This window comes from Bufo gargarizans, chromosome 7, assembly GCF_014858855.1.
Source record: "Bufo gargarizans isolate SCDJY-AF-19 chromosome 7, ASM1485885v1, whole genome shotgun sequence".
NCBI classification, from domain to species: Eukaryota; Metazoa; Chordata; class Amphibia; order Anura; family Bufonidae; genus Bufo; species Bufo gargarizans.
Window position 1 is genome coordinate 176,578,650 of NC_058086.1, and position 18,326 is coordinate 176,596,975.

At 41.7% G+C, this 18,326-nt stretch overlaps 1 protein-coding gene across 1 annotated transcript in view; it reads right to left on the reverse strand.

Moving 5' to 3' along the window:
* The window catches only part of DPYD (dihydropyrimidine dehydrogenase), a 1,350,396-nt gene that overhangs the window by 232,592 nt on the left and 1,099,478 nt on the right, over positions 1 to 18,326 (reverse strand). The gene's annotated exons all lie outside the window — the stretch shown is intronic.

Sequence of the window (18,326 nt, forward strand, 5' to 3'; positions counted from 1 at the left end):
CTTGTCTAATGTCCATTCCTTGTGTTCTTTAGCCCAAACAAGTCTCTTCTGCTTGTTGTCTGTCCTTAGCAGTGGTTTCCTAGCAGATATTCTACCATGAAGGCCTGATTCACACAGTCTCCTCTTAACAGTTGTTCTAGAGATGTGTCTGCTGCTAGAACTCTGTGTGGCATTGACCTGGTCTCTAATCTGAGCTGCTGTTAACCTGCGATTTCTGAGGCTGGTGACTCAGATGAACTTATCCGCAGCAGCAGAGGTGACTCTTGGTCTTCCTTTCCTGTGGCGGTCTGCATGTGAGCCAGGTTCTTTGTAGCGCTTGATGGTTTTTGTGACTGTACTTGGGGACACTTTCAAAGTTTTCCCAATTTTTCGGACTGACTGACCTTCATTTCTTAAAGTAATGATGGCCACTCGTTTTTCTTTACTTAGCTGCGTTTTTCTTGCCATAATACAAATTCTAACAGTCTATTCAGTAGGACTATCAGCTGTGTATCCACCTGACTTCTCCACAACGCAACTGATGGTCCTAACCCCATTCATAAGGCAAGAAATCACACTTATTAAACCTGACAGGGCACACCTGTGAAGTGAAAACCATTTCAGGTGACTACCTCTTGAAGCTCATCAAGAGAATGCCAAGAGTGTGCAAAGCAGTAATCAAAGCAAAAGGTGGCTACTTTGAAGAACCTAGAATATGACATATTTTCAGTTGTTTAACACTTTTTTGTTATGTATACAATTCCACATGTGTTAATTCATGGTTTTGATGCCTTCAGTGTGAATCTACAATTTCCATAGTCATGAAAATAAAGAAAACTCTGAATGAGAAGGTGTGTCCAAACTTTTGGTCTGTACTGTATATATATATATATATACAGGTCCTTCTAAAAAAAATAGTATATTGTGATAAAGTTCATTATTTTCTGTAATGTACTGATAAACATTAGACTTTCATATATTTTAGATTCATTACACACCAACTGAAGTAGTTCAAGCCTTTTATTGTTTTAATATTGATGATTTTGGCATACAGCTCATGAAAACCCAAATTTCCTATCTCAAAAAATTAGCATGTTTCATCCGACCAATAAAAGAAAAGTGTTTTTAATACAAAAAAATTCAACCTTCAAATAATGATGTTCAGTTATGCACTCAATACTTGGTCGGGAATCCTTATGCAGAAATGACTGCTTCAATGCGGCGTGGCATGGAGGCAATCAGCCTGTGGCACTGCTGAGGTGTTATGGAGGCCCAGGATGCTTCGATAGCGGCCTTAAGCTCATCCAGAGTGTTGGGTCTTGCGTCTCTCAACTTTCTCTTCCCAATATCCCAGATTCTCTATGGGGTTCAGGTCAGGAGAGTTGGCAGGCCAATTGAGCACAGTAATACCATGGTCAGTAAACCATTTACCAGTGGTTTTGGCACTGTGAGCAGGTGCCAGGTCGTGCTGAAAAATGAAATCTTCATCTCCATAAAGCTTTTCAGCAGATGGAAGCATGAAGTGCTCCAAAATCTCCTGATAGCTAGCTGCATTGACCCTGCCCTTGATAAAACACAGTGGACCAACACCAGCAGCTGACATGGCACCCCAGACCATCACTGACTGTGGGTACTTGACACTGGACTTCAGGCATTTTGGCATTTCCCTCTCCCCAGTCTTCCTCCAGACTCTGGCACCTTGATTTCCGAATGACATGCAAAATTTGCTTTCATCCGAAAAAAGTACTTTGGACCACTGAGCAACAGTCCAGTGCTGCTTCTCTGTAGCCCAGGTCAGGCGCTTCTGCCGCTGTTTCTGGTTCAAAAGTGGCTTGACCTGGTGAATGCGGCACCTGTAGCCCATTTCCTGCACACGCCTGTAAGCGGTGGCTCTGGATGTTTCTACTCCAGACTCAGTCCACTGCTTCCGCAGGTCCCCCAAGGTCTGGAATCGGTCCTTCTCCACGATCTTCCTCATGGTCCGGTCACCTCTTCTCGTTGTGCAGCGTTTTCTGCCACACTTTTTCCTTCCCACAGACTTCCCACTGAGGTGCCTTGATACAGCACTCTGGGAACAGCCTATTGGTTCAGAAATTTCTTTCTGTGTCTTACCCTCTTGCTTGAGGGTGTCAATGATGGCCTTCTGGACAGCAGTCAGGTCGGCAGTCTTACCCATGATTGCAGTTTTGAGTAATGAACCAGGCTGGGAGTTTTTAAAAGCCTCAGGAATCTTTTGCAGGTGTTTAGAGTTAATTAGTTGATTCAGATGATTAGGTTAATAGCTCGTTTAGAGAACCTTTTCATGATATGCTAATATTTTTTAGATAGGAATTTGGGGTTTTCATGAGCTGTATGCCAAAATCATCAATATTAAAACAATAAAAGGCTTGAACTACTTCAGTTGGTGTGTAATGAATCTAAAATATATGAAAGTCTAATGTTTATCAGTACATTACAGAAAATAATGAACTTTATCACAATATGCTAATTTTTTTAGAAGGACCTGTATATATATATCTCTAGCAGAAGCACCCGGCTTCGCCCCCGGGTATATTTCATCTAATGTTTGTGTGTGTCGTTAAAATATATCGACAGTATCTACTATACCAGTGACATCTACAATACCCCACACCCTTAACAGTGACCTCCACAGCCCCCCACCCCTTAACACTGACCCACCCCAACAGTGCTCTGTCTCCTTAAATTTGGACCTCCACAGCATCCCACCCCCTTAAAGGGGTTATATAGTATCTATAACAGCTCCCCATGTGCTGGGCCCCTCCATGGGAATATACTTACCCCGCTCCCTGCACTGCTCATGGTCCCCGCACTGGAGCTGCTGTTTCTCCCTGAACACAGATGAAAACATGCAGCATCAGGGGGAGCAGCCAATGGCAGACGGGGATGGGGACGAGCCTCCCTAGTGCCACCCACGGTGCTAGGGAGGCTTGTCCCCATCGCCGCCTGCCATTGGCTGCTCCTCCCCGACGGACACTGCGCTGTCTGAGCGTGAGCTACAGGGAGAAAGTCACTCTCCCTCCTACCCCTTCAGCTGACAGAAGTGGATTTTTACCTTAAAATTTTCAATTCCCGTCGACTGCAGAGTGGGAGGGGGCGTGGTCTATCTGGATCAGGGGTGTGGCTTTTTAAGTCCGTCTTTTGAGATTGGCTTAAATGGCCACCCTACCTGCCCCCTGAACTGTGACCTTCACAGTAGCCTGCCCCTAGGTTTTCAGCTTGTAGACTCCCTGCCCTCCGTCTGGCGCAGGGCCTTGACAGACACAGGGATGTACTTTTGAACAGCTCACTCTCAGACAGCAGCACTGGGCTGTCTGAGCGTGAGCTGCAGGGAGAAAGTCACCCTCCCTCCCACCCATGCAGCTGACAGAAGTTGAATTTTACCTTCATTTTTTCAATCCCCATCAGCTGCAGAGTGGGAAAGGCACCTGATGTACATGTGTGCCAAATTTCGTGATTGTTTAGCGGACATACATACATACACACAGACACACACACACATACATTCACTCAGCTTAATATATTAGATAACAATAGGTTTATTATGCATATTGCAATAATACTTTATTTGAAATCTCCTATTTAATGCATAATAATGCTTTTGTGTGGGATAACCACTTTAATGGGAAAACTTCCTTTAAAGGGAATCTGTCACCTATTTTGACCATATAAAACCGTTAACATAGCAATGTGCAATAAAGTACCTTCATTCCAGCATGTGTCCTCTTTCTTTTATCCAACTTTTCATTCAGATGAAAAAGCGCCCAGTAACGCCCCCCTGCAGTGCCCAGCCCGCCTTTCTTCCAAGTCCAGCACGCATCCTAAGAAATAAATGTACTCCCACATACTTGCCACATATTACGTCATTTAATTTATTCACTGCACCGTCCTTGCTTCCTCCTCTCTTGTCCTCCGAAATCCCTCGCAGGCGCAGTATCGCTGAGTGCCTGCGCCTGTACGATACTCCTGCTCCAACATCCTCAATAGTGTCACTGGGCATGCACCGAGCCCAGTGACGTAATCAGAGTGCTGTTGCCCTCAGGAGCAGGAGTATCGTACAGGCGCAGGCACTCAAGGGGGCGTTACTGGGCACTAGAGCAGAGTAATAACGCCCCTCTGGGCACCCTGAGCCTTCATTTGCATATCAGAAAAATCGCTTTTTCATCTGAATGAAAAGTAAAAAAAAGACCCATGCAGGAATGAAGGTACTTTATTGCACTTTGCTATGTTAACGGTTTTATATGGTCAAAATAGGTGACTGATTCCCTTTAAAGCAGGGTTTTCCTGATCTCTCGCTGACACACAAAGGATTTTTTATGAAAAAGTAGAGAACTTCTTTAAAACATAAAAACTAACAAAATGGGCGCACTATGACCTGATGCTGCATGCAGTCAGGTGGCAGAGCAGCGCAGGCTGGGAAGACAGGGGAGTGCAACTTCTGCCGGAGGTGAAGAGAAGCCGCAGCACAGTATAGGTAAGAGGAGGTTTTTATTTTAATCTGATCTTAGGTCTGATGATGTCACAACCAGACAGCTGAGAAGCTCTGACAGAAGCCTTTCAGAACCTCCTCCTTGAGTTTTCTTTGTTATGGTGTTCAGTTCCTCATCTCGTTAGCCTCTCTCAGCTGTCATGTAGTTGGACTGATTGCTCCCCTTTAAATTCCTCCCCATAATGCATTACTGGGCGGCTTATACTTCTTCCTGGAGTGTGTGTGCATGCTGATCCTATTTCCCAGTCTGCTACTAAGTTAAGTGCTATACATTTATCTGTTATTTTCTGTTTGCTGGATCCCAGGTGACCCTGACTCCCTCCGTGTCTGGTGTAGGGAGCCGGTGGTCGTGTCCCCTCACTATTGTAGGGTGTTCAGGTGTTATATAGTCGAGGTACGTGGATATGCAACCATCCACCTCTGGGATTTTTGCATAGGCTGAGCAGCCAGGGAGAGTGCCAGGTTTTGTGCAGGGGTCTCCCTTTTGGTTTCTTTAGCTTTGGATCCAGTGAGTCATATATGCATGTTGCATTGTCTTGTTTCCTGTACACCGTCCGTGACAGATGAGGTCTAACATTGAGGGCTGATCTGAGGTCTGATTGGGTCTGACAATGCGGGCTGATCTGAGGTCTGATGGGGTCTAACATTGAAGGTTGATCCGAAGTCTGACAATGTGGGCTGATATAGGGTCTGATGGGGGTCTGACAATTTGGGCTGATCTGAGGTCTGATGGGGGTCTGACAATGTGGGCTGATTTGAGGTCTGATGGCGGTCTGACATTGTGGGCTGATCTGAGGTCTGATGGGGATCTGACATGGAGGGCTGATGTGATATCCTGATAATGGGGTCATATGTGATGTCCTGATATGGGGGCCTGATCTGATGTCCTGATATTTATGGGGGCCTGATCTGATGTCCTAATATTTATGAGGGTCTGATCTGATGTCCTGATATTTATGGGGGTCTGATCTGAGGTCTGATGAAAAATATTTTTTACTTATTTTCCTCCTCTTAAACTTGGGGTGCGTCTTATCATTGGGTGCATCTTATAAAGCGAAAAATACGGTAATATACAAGAAGAAAAATTTTATATTTAAATATTTCTTCATCAGATGACGCATCACATGAGTAATATTCTTATGTTTAATTTATTCAAAGGTTAAATAGAAACATAAAATGCGCTTACAGTGAGATCTTTCAGTTAGTACTTTTAGTAACACTTTTGTCTAAATTTCACTTACATCTTCGCCTTTTTCCTCATTTAGAAAAAATATTGTGTAACAACTCTTTAACAACTGTGGCAGGTCCCATGAATAATGCAATACAAGTGATATCACAGCAAGAATCTCTTATCTTAGCTGTTAACACAAGTGATAGTTGATCAGATGAAACATCGAGTGAATGCCTGGATTGGTAGGGGCGCATTAGAGGAGTATCAGAAATCCATTTATGTAATTAATATTGTTATGAAACAATTAAGATAATCATCTTTATTTAAAAAATCAGTTCAATAGTCAATTAACCACTATGCTAAATTGCAGCAATGTTAGTTCCCTACTTTACCATTTCAGTCCTTTTTATTTTTAAATATTCGTTTCTTAGGGCTGTCATGCTACCTTTCCTTCTTTTTATTGTTTTTTGCTTATCTGCTTTTATTTTACTATGGACCATTTCATACTACATTTTGCACATTCATTTAATGGTCTAAGGCCCCTTTCGCACGAGCGAGTTTTCGGCGCGGGCGCAATGCGTGATGCGTTGCGCCCGCATTGAATCCGGACCAATTCATTTTTAATGAGCGTTGTTTTTCACGCATCATGCGTTGTGTGAAAATTGCAGCATGTTCTATATTCTGCGTTTTTCACGCAACGCTGGCCCCATAGAAGTGAATGGGGCTGCGTGAAAGTTTTTCACTGATGGTCGATAAGAGATGTTGTTTGTAAACCTTCAGTTTTTTATTCCGCGTGAAAAAAACTGAACAACTGAACGCAATTGCAGACAAAATTGACTTAGGCCTCATGCTCACGACCGTTGTGTGCATCCGCGTCCGTTCCGTCATTTTTCACAGTTTAGCGGAGGTCCCATTTATTTCTATGGAGCTGTGAAAAAAAACTGATAGTCCTCCGTTTTTTCTCCGCGTCCGTGATCCGTGATTCCAGTCCGTCAAAAAAATATAGCCTGTCCTATTCTTGTCAGTGGAAAACGGAGGACGGACCCATTCAAGTCAATGGGTCCGTCAAAAAAACTGATGCACAACTGGCATGTCATCCGTGTCCGTGTCCTTTTTTTTTCTACAAGACGTTGGTGCAATAAAATTACACTTTTCATTAACCTTCCTTTTTTTTTCCCTGTCAGACAAAAAAAAAGGAAGACACAAGGAAAAACAACTGAAGCAAAATCGGACATGGACCACTGAAGCCAAATCACTGACAGTGAAAAAACACTGTCGTGTGCATGAGGCCTAAGGCCTCATGCACACGACAGTTTTTTTTCACGGTCCGCAAAAACGGGGCCCGTGGGTCCGTGATCCGTGACCGTTTTTTCGTCCGTGGGTCTTCCTTGATTTTTGGAGGATCCACGGACATGAAAAAAAAGTCGTTTTGGTGTCCGCCTGGCCGTGCGGAGCCAAACTGATCCGTCCTGAATTACAATGCAAGTCAATGGGGACGGATCCGTTTGATGTTGACACAATATGGTGCCATTTCAAACGGATCCGTCCCCATTGACTTTCAATGTAAAGTCTGGAGTTCTTTTATACCATCGGATTGGAGTTTTCTCCAATCCGATGGTATATTTTAACTTGAAGCGTCCCCATCACCATGGGAACGCCTCTATGTTAGAATATACTGTCAGATATGAGCTACTTCGTGAAACTCAGATCCGACAGTATATTCTAACACAGAGGCGTTCCCATGGTGATGGGGACGCTTCTAGTTAGAATACACTACAAACTTTGTACAAGGGGGGCAGTCTTGTACAAAGTTTGTAGTGTATTCTAACTAGAAGCGTCCCCATCACCATGGGAACGCTTCTGTGTTAGAATATACTGTCGGATATGAGTTTTCACGAAGTGAAAACTTAGATCAGAAAAAGCTTTTATGCAGACGGATCTTCGGATCCGTCTGTAGGAAAGCAACCTACGGCCACGGATCACGGACACGGATGCCAATCTTGTGTGCATCCGTGTTCTTTCACGGACCCATTGACTTGAATGGGTCCGTGAACCGTTGTCTGTCAAAAAAATAGGACAGGTCATATTTTTTTGACGGACAGGATACACGGATCACGGCCTCGGCTGCAAAACGGTGCATTTTCCGATTTTTCCACTGACCCATTGAAAGTCAATGGGTCCGCGAAAAAAAACGGAAAATGGCCACAACGGTCGTGTGCATGAGGCCTCATCCAGGCCATTCTGAGATTGTTTTTTCATCAAATATTGTACTTCATGACACTGGTAAAATGAAGTAAAAAAAGAAATCATTTTTATTTATAAAAAAATACCAAATTTACCAAATATTTGTAAAAAATTGCAAATTTCCAAGTTTCAATTTCTTTACTTCTATAATACATAGTAATACCTCCAAAAATGGTTATTACTTTGCATTGCCCATATGTCTACTTCATGTTTGGATCAATTTGGGAATGATATTTTATTTTTGGGGGATGTTACAAGGCTTAGAAGTTTAGAAGAAAATCTTGAAATTTTTCAGAAAGTTTCAAAAACCCACTTTTTAAGTACCAGTTCAGGTCTGAAGTCACTTTGTGAGGCTTACATAATAGAAACCACCCAAAAATGACCCCATTCTAGAAACTACACCCCTCAAGGTATTCAAAACTGATTTTACAAACGTCGTTAACCCTTTAGGTGTTCCACAAGAGATAATGGCAAATGGTGATAAAATTTCAGAATTTGGATTTTTTTGCTAATTTTCCATTTTAATACATTTTTTCCAGTAACAAAGCAAGGGTTAACAGCCAAACGAAATGCTATATTTATTGCCTTGATTCTGTAGTTTGCAGAAACACCACATATGTGGCCGTAAACTACTGTACTGGCACACAGTAGGGTGTAGAGGAAACGGTGCACCGTATTGGTTTTTGGAAGGCAGATTTTGCTGGACTGGTTTATTTACACCATGTCCCATTTGAAGCCCCCCTGATGCACCCCTAGAGTACAAACTCCAAAAAAGTAACCCCATTTTAGAAACTACAGTATAGGGTGGAAGTTTTGTTGGTACTAGTTTAGGGTACATATGATTTTTAGTTGCTCTATATTACACTTTTTGAGAGGCAAGGTAACAAGAAATAGCTTTTTTGGCACAGTTTTTTTGTTGTTGTTTACAACATTCATCTGACAGGTTAAATCATGTGGTATTTTTATAGAGCAGGTGGTCACGGACACGGCGATACCTAATATGTATACAATTTTTATATTTATGTTTTACACAATGATTTTATTTTTAAAGTTTTTGGGCGATTATCTTAGGTAGGGTCTCATTTTTTGTGGGATGAGATGACGGTTTGATTTGCACTATTTTGGGGTGCATATGACTTTTTCATCGCTTGCTAGTACACTTTTTGTGACGTAAGATGAAAAAAAATGGCTTTTTTTACACCGTTTTTATTTTTATTTTTTTACGGTGTTCACCTGAGGGGTTAGGTAATGTGATATTTTTATAGAGCCGGTCGATATGGACGCGGCGATACCTAGTATGTATACTTTTTTTTATTTATGTAAGTTTTACACAATGATTTTATTTTCGAAACAAAAAAATCATGTTTTATTGTTTCCATAGTCTAAGAGCCATATTTTTTTCAGTTTTGGGGCGATTATCTTGGGTAGGGTATGATTTTTGCGGGATGAGATGACTGTTTGATTGGTACTATTTTGGCATACATGCGACTTTTTTGATCACTTTTATTACCTTTTTGGGAAGTAAGGTGGGCAAAATTAAAATTTCCTCATAGTTTTTATTTTTTATTTTTATGGTGTTCACCGTGCAGGGAAAGTAACATGAACGTTTTATAGATCAGGTCGTTACGGACGCGGCAATACCTAATCTGTGTAGTGTATTTTTTATTTTATATTTTTTTATTCAGTGATAAATGTGTTTTTTTTTATCTTATCTTTTTTCACTTTTTTTTTACATTTTTTTGACCCAGACCCACTTGGTTCTTGAAGATCCAGTGGGTCTGTATAATACAGTACAGTACCCTATATAGTGTATTGTGCTGTATTTTACTTACACTTTGTCTGAACAGATCTATGCCTTTAGCACAGATCTGTTCAGCACCATAGACAGCAGGATGCCTGAGAAAGCGTCCTGTTGCCATGGGTACCTTCCCCATCTGCCACAACTGAGCAGACGGGTAAGGGGAAGGAGGGGGCTCCTGTCTGTCTGGGGGCTGCCCCGATGGGAGAGGGAGGGAGCTCCCTGACTGTTAACCTTTTCCATCCGTACGGACCGCGGTATGGAAAGTGTTAAACGGCTGACATCACAGCACAGATGTCGGCAGTTTATACCAGAGTGTCAGCAATGTGCTGACACTCTGGTATAACCACTGGACGCCAATGAATATTCAAGAGGAGGCGGGCGGGGGATCGCGATCCCGCCTGCCGCACCTCTTGCACCACTCGCACCGCCTGCAACCCCCCCCCTGCACCACCCGCCGACATAAAATCATTCAGGGGTGCAGGGGGGTGATAAAAACTTTATTTTTGTTTTAAAGTTTCTGATCCTCGTGGTCAGGGACTGCTGGGATCAGAAACTGCAGAAAGCGCTGCAAACCGCAGGTCTAAATTGACTTGCGATTTGCTGTGATCGCCGATACGGGGGGTCATATGACCCCCCCCCCGGCATTGTGACAGGATGCCCGCTGAATGATTTCCGATTAACCCCTGCAGCTCCGCAATCTTGCTTTAAACTCATGATGTACCGGTACGTCATGGGTCCTTAAGGACTCTGGAAATATGCCGTATCAGTACGTCGTGCGTCCCTAAGGGGTTAAACAGAATTACTATGGGGTATCCTTTAACCTCTTAAGGACATAGGGCGTACAGGTAAGCCCTTGTGCCCTGGTACTTAAGGACACAGGGCGTACATGTACGCCCTGTGTATTTCTGATCACTGCCGTGCGGCTGGCAGTGATCGGAACGCGGTGCCTGCTCAAATCATTGAGCAGGCACCTAGGCTAAATGCGCGGGGGGGTCCCGTGACCCCCACATGTCGGCGATCGCGGCAAACCGCAGGTCAATTCAGACCTGCGGTTTGCTGCGATTTCTGCAGTTTCTGATCCCCGCGGTCCCTGACTGCGGGGATCAGAAACTTTAGAATTCCAAAAATGTTGCTGCATCCCTCCCCCCTGCACCCCTGAGTTATTTGAGCACGGTGGGAGGTGCAGGGGGAGGGTTGCGGGCGGTGCGGGCGGTGCGGGAGGCGGGCGGTGCGGTAGGCGGGATCTCGATCCCCCGCCCGCCTCCCCTTGAATAATCGTTGGTTTCTAGTGGGTATACCAGGGTGCCAGCACATTGCTGGCACCCTGGTATAAACGGCTGACATCGGTGATGCGATGTCAGCCGTTTAACCCTTTCCATACCGCGGTCCGTACGGACCGCTGTATGGAAAAGGTTAACAGCGCAGGGAGCTCCCTCCCTCTCCCATCGGGGGGCTGCTGTGCCTTTGCAGCCCCCCGAATGGAGAGGGAGAGAGCTCCCAGGCAGCCCCCCCAGAGCCCCGTCCTTACCCTTCCCCGTCTGCGCAGTTCTGACCATAACTGAGCAGACGGGGAAGGTTCCCATGGCAACAGGACGCCTTCTCAGGCATCCTGCTGTCCATGGTGCTGAACAGATCTGTGCTGAAAGGCATAGATCTGTTCAGACAAAGTGTAAAATACAGTAAAGTACTATATATTGTACTGTACTGTATTATACAGACATCAGACCCACTGGATCTTCAAGAACCAAGTGGGTCTGGGTCAAAAAGAAAGTGAAAAAAAGTGAAAATAAAGTAAAAATCAAAAAACACATTTATCACTGATTAAAAATAAAAAAAATTAAATTCCCTACACATGTTTGATATCGCCGCGTCCGTAACGACCTGATCTATAAAACGGTCATGTTACTTTACCCAAACGGTGAACGCCATAAAAATAAAAAATTAAAAACTATGATGAAATTGAAATTTTGCCCACCTTACTTCCCAAAAAAGTTAATAAAAGTGATCAAAAAAGTTGTATGTACTCCAAAATTGTAACAATCAAACCGTCATCTCATCCCGCAAAAATCATACCCTACCCAAGATAATCGCCCCAAAACTGAAAAAACTATAGCTCTTAGACTATGGAAACACTAAAACATGATTTTTTTTGTTTCAAAAATGAAATCATTGTGTAAAACTTACATAAATAAAAAAAAGTATACATATTAGGTATCGCCGCGTCCGTATCGACCGGCTCTATAAAAATATCACATGACCTAACCCCTCAGGTGACCACCGTAAAAAAAAAAAAAAAAAACGGTGTAAAAAAAGCTATTTTTTGTCATCTTACTTCACAAAAAGTGTAACAGCAAGCGATCAAAAAGTCATATGCACCCCAAAATAGTGCCAATAAAACCGTAATCTCATCCCGCAAAAAATGAGACCCTACTTGAGATAATCGCCCAAAAACTGAAAAAACTATGGCTCTTAGACTATGGAGACACTAAAACTTTTTTTTGTTTTAAAAATTAATTCATTGTGTAAAACTTACATAAATAAAAAAAATTGTATACATATTAGGTATCGCCGCGTCCGTGACAACCTGCTCTATAAAATTACCACATGATCTAACCTGTCAGATGAATGTTGTAAATAACAAAAAAAAAAAACGGTGCCAAAAAAGCTATTTCTTGTTACCTTGCCGCACAAAAAGTGTAATATAGAGCAACCAAAAATCATATGTACCCTAAACTAGTACCAACAAAACTGCCACCTTATCCCGTAGTTTCTAAAATGGGGTCACTTTTTTGGAGTTTCTACTCTAGGGGTGCATCAGGGGGCTTCAAATGGGACATGGTGTCAAAAAAACAGTCCAGCAAAACCTGCCTTCCAAAAACCATATGGCGCACCTTTCACTCTACGCCCCGCTGTGTGGCCGTACAGTAGTTTACGGCCACATATAGGGTGTTTCTGTAAACGGCAGAGTCAGGGCAATAAAGATACAGTCTTGTTTGGCTGTTAACCCTTGCTTTGTTAGTGGAAAAAATGGGTTAAAATGGAAAATTAGCCAAAAAAATGAAATTCTCAAATTTCATCCCCATTTGCCAATAACTCTTGTGCAACACCTAAAGGGTTAACGAAGTTTGTAAAATCAGTTTTGAATACCTTGAGGGGTGTAGTTTATAGAATGGGGTCATTTTTGGGTGGTTTCTATTATGTAAGCCTCGCAAAGTGACTTCAGAGCTGTAGTGGTCCCTAAAAATTTGGTTTTTGTAAATTTCTGAAAAATTTCAAGATTTGCTTCTAAACTTCTAAGCCTTGTAACATCCCCAAAAAATAAAATATCATTCCCAAAATAATTCAAACATGAAGTAGACATATGGGGAATGTAAAGGCATCACAATTTTTAGGGGTATTACTATGTATTACAGAAGTAGAGAAACTGAAACTTTGAAATTTACAAATTTTTCCAAATTTTTGTTAAATTAGGTATTTTTTGGTGCAAAAAAAATATTTTTTTTTACTTCATTTTACCAGTGTCATGAAGTACAATATGTGACAAAAAAACAATCTCAGAACGGCCTGGATAAGTCAAAGCGTTTTAAAGTTATCAGCACTTAAAGTGACTCTGGTCAGATTTGCAAAAAATGGCCTGGTCCTAAGGTGTAAAAAGGCTGTGTCCTTAAGGGGTTAACAGTGATGGCCAGTTCGCATTGTTCGCCCGCAAACACATGCAGGCTTCCATCTTAACTCACAAGTCCGGCGAGGCACAGGTAAGCCCTTACCTGTGCTGCGCCGCGAGCCAGTCTGAAACAAATGCCGTCACCGGGAGCGGGAAGTTCTGAGAACAACCGCCAGGGCCCTTCATCGGGCTGTTGTCGGAACTGCCTGCTCCTGCTGACCGCATTTGTTTCATCCACCTTCAATTATCTTCTTCCCACATTGCCCTAGCCTAATATACAGTAAGCAACCACATAATTATCTCCTGATAAACACTCAAGTCAGTTGGGTTGTCCTCAGATTGCCCATTAATTTTTCTTATTTTCTTCCTCACTTTTCCTTCATATTTGTTTCTTTCTTGCCACTTCAGGAATTTGCTGTTTGGACCCCTATTTTGACCAGTTCTTACAGCAGTGTCAATCTTCAGTAACTATGTCCTAACTACTAACTCACTTTGGAACTAGCCTACTAATTCTCCAGTTCAACTTTCCTTCTTGTATTGACTTAATTGAGAGTGAATTTGTGTGATCCTGAAGATATTTTGTTCTTGTATTTCTGTGACCATTTTTAAGTATTTTCTTGCACTCTTTTGCACTACAAAATATTGATGGCATTTGTGTGCATTCTGTCTTCATAAAAAAAAAGAAGAAATACTTAAAATACAACACAAAAATAGCTACGAGGTCTTGATTGTGACAAATGACTATGACAGAGATTGTAGACCCTATTTAGCAATTTATTGATTAATTTACTACCAAATGCTTATAGATTCATCCTCCTGCAAATGCACAATTCGACAACATCTCCATAAAAGCAAACACATACACTGTAAACAGTATATATAGAAATAGATATAACATAAGACAAAAAGCAAAATTTCTGTGGCCTTTTTTATGCTTAAGACAGACACTATGGGGATCATTTATTAAGCAGAAATATATCTAAATTTCACCTTTGCGCCGCAATGTACAACTTCTTCCTGCTCACGCCTGGTCTAAAAAAGTGGGCGTGGCATGGGCAGGGAAGGGTCAGCAGACTTGTCTCATTTATCATTTTCTAAGTCTGTTTTAGGCATTAGGCATAAAAAAAATTGTCTGAATGTAAGACAGCAAGGAATCTGTCTTACATTTAGAAGCGGCAGTGGATCCTCTGAAGTTATGTAGAGGCCTGTGCCTCTTCATAACTCCAGTGGATTAACCACCAGCTTTGGGGCTTATTATGACCGATGTCTAAAATGCCTGTCTTAGTAAATGTGCCCTTATCATCTCCCATGGGTGCAAGTGATTGATACTGTGATTGTTTTTTCCCATAGAAAATCAATGCTTCTGGGCAGCAGATCGCTTTTTGAAGTGGATTTACACGGGACGAGTAGCAGCAGATTGTCAAGAAGGAAGTGCTCTTTCCCGAAAGTCGGCTGCTCATTAAGTGGAGGCGAAGGACTGCATTTACATGCGGGGGTCACCTCCACAGTATGAGGATGAGGGATTACTACTGCTATTGCTTGTCCTCCTGCATTGTTTCTGGGCAGCAGATCGCTGTTTAGACAACATTATCTGCTGCCCAGAAACCATAATTTAGGTGGAACTACAGTTTGACCCGATGAACAAGCGTTTCGCTCTTTCATTGGGTGATCTGCTGCACCTTTAGACTGATAGATTTCCGGGAATGAGCGTTTGCAGGAAGGTTCAATTGTGATCATCTGCCCCATTATTCTTCACATTTAAATCCTCCTTTAGACAGCATGGTCTGCTGCTCCGGCAGAGGATCTCAATACCGGAAAAAAAAAAAATCTGTTTAGTCCTCATGCATTTTGACTGGAAAGAGATCCGGTCAGGATGCATCAGGATGTCTTCTGTTCCAGCAGCATTCCGTTTTGTGACCAGACACAAAACTGCCGCAAGTTGTGGTTTTGTGTTCGGTCATAAAAACGGAAAAAAATGGATCCACCACTGAAAATAATGTAAGTCAATAATGACGGATCCATTGACTTTTAATGTATTTAGTGAGGGATCTTTTTTTTTTTCGTTTTGATTTCACACAACCGACCGCATACTAACAGAATGGATTCATCCTGAATGCCGGGTGCTGAACATCTCATATGCTTTACAATAAGTGAGTGACCCTTTTCCAGAATGGTTTGGATTGGGGTGGTAATAACCTGCATTACCCAATGTACAGTTATTTTTAACATGCACCTCATATCATTTTGCAAAATTTGAAAACAAGGAAATTATCTCGGATTCTTGTGGCTTTTGCTGTACATTTTCCTATCTTGCTTAGGCATTGCATATCTTTTAGGTAGTCATTTAGAGAAGATGCTGAGTGTGTAACACTGCAATCATTTCTCACAAATAATACATTTGCCTAAAAATTGCTTTGCTTAGCTGAGTTAGAAAAAAAATAATTCTTGACTATCCATTGTGTGAACCACTCAACTGTCAATTGTGCCAGTGTATTGTTTTCATGGTTGTTAGATTAGTATGCGCTACATGGTCGATTGCCAGCTTTTATTGTAGCACATAAATACACAGAGGCTTCGTTAGACTCTTCTCTCTCTTTGGTTAGGTCTTTTTTAATGTAATTTATTCTTTTTGACTCTCAATTAACAGAACATTACCGAATTATGCATATCAGGTTGTATTCACTTAAATTCAGTATAGAGAATGGTAATCTACTATGAGAGAAGGGTACAAAAAGTATATACATTTGGCAGCATTACAAAATAATAACCTGATTAAATTAGTTTTGAAAATCATATAAAAAATTTGGAAGCTTGTGCAATCAATATAGTGTAGGTGGTGTACAGGAATACATTGAATATTATGCAAATGCAATGGCCCAAATTTACTAAGGCGTATGACAAAAATCTGTCTAAAAAATGGTGCAAATTGGAGCATCTAGTGTTTCTACACTTTTTACTGACATGCTCGACAAGTGGTGGGGCTTATTAGGTAGAGGTGGATCTAAGATGCACCATTTTGCACCCAAATTGCACCACAATTCTGGTGTAAAAATTAGTCTCAATGTAAACCAAGCAATAGTTGGTATAAAGTCATAGAAAAGTGTCTATCCCGTTTCACCCTATTGTTGGAGAAAGTGTGGTGCCAGGGGTTTTCTTCTACATATTTTCTGGTCCTGCCCAGAGGTGACCTCCCTGTGGAACTCAGTCTCTAATCTCATCAGGGAAGTGACTAAAATATCTATTTCTCTATCATCTGAATCAGCGCTCCTATATTGCCTACAATATTGCCGAACTCCCATATCATGCTCGTACGAGCATTATGCATACTTTAATGGCGACAAAATTAGTCATTACTCACCAAAGTCTTCCTCTCCGCCTATCCAAGAGGTCAACTGCTCTTTTGAACTTTACATATCAGTACGAAAAAATGTTTGCTATCCAACATATGAAGCACAATGGAAGCTCTGGTCACTTGGACCACACTTCATATCCTAACTTTGCGCCTAATGTAATTCCTGTTTGACAACTGCAGGGATATAGACATGGTGATTGTAGCTCTTATCCAGAATACCTAAGATTTTTTTGTTCTTTAATGTTTTTTTTTTTCTTAGCTTTTACTATTACATAGTAACATAGTAACAAAAAGACATTTGCCCATCCAGTTAGCCTGTTGTCCTGCAAGTTGATCCAGTGGAAGGCAAAAAAAAAAGGTGAGGTAGAAGCCAATTTTCCTTATTTTAGAGGGCGGGGACAATTTTCTTTCCCAACTCCAACGCTGATATATTATTAAATTCCTCATCAGTCATCTTTTTTTCTAAACTGAATAACCCAAATTTTGATCTGGGTCCTGTAGTCCACACATTCCAGTTATTACTTTAGTTGCCCTCCTCTGAACCCCCTCCAGCCCTACTATGCCTGCCTTGTTCACAGAAGCCCAGAACTGTACACAGTACTCCATGTGTGTTCTGACTAGTGATTTATAAAGTGGCAGGACTATGTTCTCATCATGGGCATCTATGCTTTGATGTAACCCATTATCTTATTGGCCTTAGCAGCAGCTGCCTGACACTGGTTTCTACAGCTTAGTTTGCTGTTCACTAAAATTCCTATGTCCTTTTCTACGTCAGTGTTACCCAGTGTTTTACCATTTAGTATGTACTGGTGACTTGCATTATTCCTTCCTATGTGCATAACCTTACATTTGTCAGTGTTAAGCATCATCTGCCACTTATCTGCCCAAGCCTCCAGTATATCCAGGAACGATCCTTCATGAAGCCATGCCGATACGGCATTATTTGATTATTTTCATTGAGGTACTTCAAGATAGCATCTCTTAGAAAACCTTCAAACATTTTACCCACAACATACTAACTATAGTTTTCAGGCTCTGTTTTTGACCCCCTTTTTTATATTGGCACCATATTTGCTAATTGAGAGTCCTATTGAACACTCCCTGTCAGTATAGAGTTCTTAAATATCAGAAATAAGGTTCTGCCTATGACATTACTTAATTCTCTTAGGATATGGGGTGCATGCCATCCTAGTGATTAGGCTATTTTTAATCTTTTTAAGATGCTGATGCACTTCCTCCTGGGTCAGAAAGATCCTGTAAAAATAAACACATCCTGTGCATCAGTTATGCACGTTTGGCATCCGTTTAAGCCGTTTCCGCCTGAGATCCGTTTTTTTTTTATGGAAAACAAGGCCTGCATGCTATACTTTTTTTCCGGCTGAAAAACGGATCTCAGACAGAAATGGCTTAACCGATGCACATGATTTTTTTTTACAGGATCCTTTTTTTTTCTGTTCTTTTGATGGTTCAGAAGAACAGAAAAATAACGGCAATGTGAACTCTTGCCAACCTGCCTATTTTTGGTATTTTCCTCTAATCTGCTTCATTTCTGTAAATACACATTTTCCTATAACTGTGCAGAGTGGGCAGGGTCTTTTGGGGTGAAGC